The sequence below is a fragment of the Elephantulus edwardii genome, unplaced genomic scaffold (genome assembly GCF_000299155.1).
Source record: "Elephantulus edwardii isolate Elephantulus edwardi_28Jun2011 unplaced genomic scaffold, EleEdw1.0 scaffold00026, whole genome shotgun sequence".
Lineage (NCBI taxonomy): Eukaryota > Metazoa > Chordata > Mammalia > Macroscelidea > Macroscelididae > Elephantulus > Elephantulus edwardii.
In genome coordinates, this window is record NW_006399776.1 from 4,959,720 (window position 1) to 4,965,723 (window position 6,004).

The 6,004-nt window shown below is 39.2% G+C and overlaps 1 protein-coding gene across 1 annotated transcript in view; it reads left to right on the plus strand.

Moving 5' to 3' along the window:
• EHD4 (EH-domain containing 4) overlaps window positions 1-6,004 on the plus strand; it is a 114,046-nt gene that overhangs the window by 55,076 nt on the left and 52,966 nt on the right. The window lies entirely within an intron of this gene.

Genomic DNA, 6,004 nt, shown 5'->3' on the forward strand with positions numbered 1-6,004 from the left:
GGTGTGATTGACACAGGACCAAGCAGACTTTAGGGCTGTTGTACATAGGGTTGCTATGAGTGGCAAGCAACTCGATGGCACATACAACAAGCACCACCACCTCTGGGATTGCAGTTTAGCTTCTTGCCACCAGAGCTCCCCTTAGGTTGATGATTTTTATAAATTGTTCTGTCCTCTGTATTATCTTACCACTTTCTTAATGATATCCTTTGAAGCACATAAGTTTTAAATTGTTATGAAGTCCAATTTCTTCTTCCCTTTTGTTACTTCTGCCGTATCTAAGAAGGCTCTGCCTGACCCAAGAACATAAAAATTTGCTCCTAAATTTTTCCTAGTTTTACAGCTTTAGCTCTTGTGTTTTGGTATGTGACCCACTTTAAACTAAGTTTTGTATATGGTGCAAGGTAGGGATCCACATGGGATTCTTTTGCGTGTGGAGATCTCATCTCAGTGCTGTTCCCTAAAAGACTGTCCTTTCCTCCATTTAATTGTCTTAGGACCCTTGTCAAAAATCAGTTGGCTCTAACTGTTAAGATTTATTTGTAGACTCTCAATTCTACTCCATTGATCAATTTTCATGAAGGAACTCTTCTTGCTAAAACCTTCCAACACAAATGGATAAACTCACAGACCAACCATATCAGGACTTTTAGGATAGAGCGAGCATAAAGTGAGATGATGATGTGACATTCTTACCACAGCACCTGCCTGGTGTATAGCAAAGGGGAAGATAGCCATCACTGCACATACTATTTTTATTCTCTTTGAGACTGCAAAAAAGGTATGTACAAAGGCAAAGAAAGATGTGTGAGCTCTGAGCCCTCTGGAAACACACAAGTTCTGGCTAGAATATGGTCATATAGAGGATGGATATATGTGACACTGAGTATTGTCCTGAAGTTAAAACTGAATACTCAAGAGAATGAAGAGGCATGGCATAGTCAGAGTGTTGTAGACTAAAACCTGTGTGCACGGTTCTCTGGACTTTGTTTGAATATGGCAGCAACAGAAAAATGCCCATCCACAAGGGCCACGGCCGACACCCAATGTTATGTTGGCACATCCTGTTTTCTGGCCACTGCTGAGGCCAGCTTCAGATTGGGTTTTGAGGTCCTGAGACATCACTCTTTTCCTAGTCCTGTAGCAGGAAATCCTGGTTTCTTTTTGTTTCAGGGAAGTTTGCAGACAAACACATTCCTGGCTGCTTTACCTACGGTGCCACGGGAAATTCCACACCACAAGTGCTGCTGCCTGGGGCCTGGTGTGAACTGTCATCGCCATGACTCATAGTGGTCATTGCCAAGCCCTGGCAGCTATTTTTAGGTTTTGTTAATACTTGAAATGCATTCTTGAGTATGAGAAGTAATTGCTTTCACCTAAACTTTAAATCTGCCTGGATTTTTTTTTCAATATATGTTGAGGAGAGCACTTCTCTTACTTTCCCTTCAGAGAAGACCATAAAACAATAGGTCTAAGGATCTGTGTTCCACAAACATTAGAATATAGCTATAAATCAGAGAAAAGGTTTACTCTTCACTAATTTAAGTATAATACCTAGTGGTAAGAAGTTGTGCTGAAGTGCCTAAACCCTGTGGTTTGAATCCACCAGCTCCTCCGCAGAAGAAGGCTGGACAGTCTCCTCCCTGTGCAGTTTAACTACCTCTGAAAGCCCACTGAAAGGTCAGCTATGAGACCATTCCAACTCAGCAGCACACAGCCACCACAACAATAAAATACATTGAATTCTTTATCGTTAAAGCTGTACTGAAGGCATTGGCAAAATATAAGGCCCTAAGAATCTGTGGGATACCAGTTGACGTATTTTGATTAACAGATGCAGCCCTGGACGAGCTCACCAGTTTACATTAGGAAGTTTGGAAGACAACTGCTTGGCTAGAAGAAATCCATATACGTTCCCATAATAAAGAAAAGATAATCCAACAGAATGTGGAAATTATTGAATGATGTTATTAATATCATTGCAAGCAAAATACTGCTGAAGATCATTCAAAAACAGCCAGAACAGTTTTAATTGAAATTAAGAATAAATTTTAAAAAAAGATTATTTAAAAAAAACACCAACTAGAACAGTACATAGAGAACTGTCAGAAGTTTAAGCAGGATTTAGATGAGGCGATGGCACCAGGGATATCGTTGCGAAGGTCAGATGGATATTGACTGGAAACAAAAAATACCAGAAGAATGTCTGTTTGTGTTTTGTTGACTATGCAAAGGCATTTGACTGTGTGGATCATAACAAATTGTGGCTAACATTGAGAAAAATGGGAATCCCAGAACTGCTCTTACGTGAAACCCACAGTTAAATCAAGAAGCTATTATGCGAACAAAGCAAGGAAACACTACATGGTTTAAAATTAAGAAAAGTGTGTGTCAGAGTTACATCTTCTCTTCATACCTCTTCAGTTTGTATGCTGAGCAAGTTATTTTGAGAATTTAGACCCTATGAAGAAGAGTGTGAAATCAGGATTGGAGGAAAGCCTATCAAAAATGTATGTTATTCAGATGACACAAACTTGCTTGCTCAAAGTGAGGAGTTGAATGGAGAATTTCAAAGAGCAGCTCGTGAAGACAACACAAAACCTTATAGAGCTGGAGTCAGAAAATAAAAACTTAAGAACTCAGCATTTCTCAAGCTAAGAGAACGAATGAACCAATTTAAGCCTCAAGTTGCAGTTGCAGTGCTGAAAGATTCTGTGGGCAAAAAGTTGAATGATCCAAAAAGCCTAAAAAAAAATTATGGAAGGAATATAGAGTGAGTATACCAAAAAGAATTGACAGATACAGAACCATTTCATGAAGTAGCATATGATCAAGAACCAATGGCAATAAAGAAGGAAGTTCAAGTTGCTCTGAAAGCATTGGCAAAAAATAAGCCTCCAGATATTGATGCAATACCAGCTGACATATTTCAACAAATAGATGAACCCTGGACATGCTCACCAGGTTGTGTGAAGAAATCTGGAAGACAGCTACCTGGCCAACTAACTTCCAGGTCCATATTTATTCCCATTACCAAGAAAGGTGATCCAACAGAATGTGAAAATCATCAATAAGTATCATAACTATCACATGCAAATAAAATCTTGCTGAGTATTATCCAAAACCAGCTAGGACAATACATTGACAGAGAACTGCCAGAAATATGAATGGATTTAGAAGAGGCTGTGGTACTAGGAATATCATTGCTGATGTTAGATGGATCTTGACTGAAAACAGAGTACCAGAAAGTTGTCTTATTTACTTCTTCTTTACCAACTAACCAAAGGCATTTGATTGTGTGAATTTCAACAAATTATGGCTGTCATTGAGAAGAATGGGAATCCCAGAACACTTGATTATGCTCATGCGAAACCTTTACCTACGCCAAGAAGCTGTTGTGCAAACAGAACAAGGGAATTCTGCATGGTTCACAATTAAGAAAGGTATGTATTCTATCCTTTCTCCATACCCGTTCAATCTCTATGGTGAGTAAATCATTTAAGAAGCTGGACTCTGAAGAAGAATGTGGTGTCCAAAGCTTCATTAACAACTTTTTTGCAGATGGTTTTGTTTGCTTGAAAGTAAGGAGAACTTGAAACATTTGCTGCAGAAAATCAAGGACTACAGCTTTCTAAATAAATTGTATCTCAATATTAAAAAATATCTTCACCACCAGGCCAATAGGCAACATCATGATAGATGGAGAAAGGATCAAAGTTGTTAACTGTTTCACCTTACTTGAGTGCACAGTCAACACTGTTGGTGCCAGTAGTCAGAAAATCAAAAGACAAGTTGCATTGGGAAAATCTGCTTTCAAGGACCTCTCCAGGATGCTAAGGAACAAACAGTCTAAAGGCTAAGATATGCCTGATCCAAGCCATGGTCTTCTTAATTTCTTACTATGCATGTATGAGCTGAACAGTGACTAAGGATTACAGAAGAAGAATCGATGCCTTTGAGTTGTTGTGCTGGAGAAGAGTACTGAACATATAATAGAGAGCCAAGAGAACAAATAGGTCTGTCCTGGAGAGAATGAAACCGAGCTGCTCCTTTTCTCTCATATAATTTGGGCATGTGTTGGGGGGGCAAGTCCTTTAAGAGGGACATCATGCTTTAGAAAGGTAAAGGTTCAATGCAAGAAAGGAACACTCTCAAAAAAAAGAGAAAATCACTTTTAACAAGATGTATTGACACAGTGACTGTGGTAATAAGGTCAATGTATCAGAGATCTTGAAGTTGAACAAGCCAAAATTCAGAGCCATTGTTCATAAAGTCATAAGGAATCATAGTTTATGCAATGGCACATAACAACAACGACATGAATAATAGAACTCTGTTGGCCTAGTGGTTATGGAGTTACTTTGCCACCTTAAAGGCAGGCAGTTCAAATCTACCATTTGCTCCACTGGAGAAAGGTGTACAATATCCTGTGTGATTTACAGCCTCCTAAAACTTGATAGAGGCTCAACTATGATTCCATTTTTACTCAGTGCCATTGAGTTTAAGGTTTTGCTGTGGTATATTTATCTTTTTTCTTTATTGTTGTACATTCACACATACACCCCAACCCCACAATGCACCGTGTGTTTCATATTCTCATACATATAATAAGTAATCCTATATCCTTTTCAGACAGTTCTTCCCCTCCTCTGTCCTAATGCAGTGTTTTCTATCCACTCTCTTCCCATTCTCTCCCCAACCCCTCCATGTCTATCTTATTTTATAACAGCAGTGTTATGCAGTATTTGTCCTTTTGTGACTGAGATATTTCACTCAGCATAATGTCTTGAAGACTTCCTCGTGTTGTGTAATGTTTTACTATTTCATTGTTTTTCAGTGCTGCATAGGTGTGGATGTACCATAATTTTTCTGTCCATTTATTTGTTGATGAGCACTTGGGTTACTTCCATCTCTTTGCTGTTGTGAATAATGAAGCAATAAACATAGGTGTGCATATATCTGTCTGAGTCATGGCTCGGGTGTCTTTAGGGTATATTCTCAGTAGTGGAATTGTTGGGTCAAATGGTATTTCTATTTCCAACTTTTTGCAAATACACCAGACCACCTTCCATAAAGGTTGTACCATTTTACATTTCCATCAGCAGTGAAGAATCAAATTTTTCCACAACCTTGCCAGCATTTGTTGTTTGCTTCCCTGTTGAACATTGCTGTTGTTGCTAGGGGAATTTACAGTTTTGAGTTTTATACTTATATGTTGTTGTTGTTGTTGTTGATTGCTGTCGAGTTGAGCATGGCTTATAGCAACTCTGTGAACAAAAGACCTAATGTCTTTCCATAACTGTCGTCGTTTCTCCAAGTTGGTAGAGTTTCCAGAGGCATGAGGTTTATAAAGTGGATACCACTCCTGCTTCTAAACCTGTTTTACAACTGGGAGCTCCACCAAACACTGTCCATATTGGGAAACCATTATGGTATTTGATACCCCAATGGTACAAGGTTCATCATCATAGCAAACCCAGGTTACTTCATACAACACATTGACAAAGAATGATGTACAAAGTGGAATACTATAATTGTATAAAGATGATGTTGTTATTGTTATTATGTGCTGTTGAGTCACCTGCAACTCAGCAATCCTGTGTACAACAGCTCTGAATCCTGCTCTATCCTGAACCAACCTCATCATCTTGAACACACCCACCCTCATTACCCTAGTCACTGAGCCAGAGCATCTCATCCAGGGTCTTCCTCTCTTGCACTGTTCCTCCAGATTCTCAAGCATAATGTCCCTCTCCGGCGACTGGTTCCTCCTTGCAATATGCCCAAAGAATGTCAGATTCAGATTGAGCTTCAGAATTCTGTCATTGTACCAGTACCATGCTGTCTTGACTACCACGGCAGTGTAGTAGGATTTTAAGTCAGGGAGTGAGATGCCTCCTACCGTTTTTCTATTTTTAACGAGTGCTTTGCTTATTCGTGGCTTCTTTCCATTCCAAATGAAGCTGGAGATTGCCTTTTCCATCTCATTGAAGAATGAAATTGG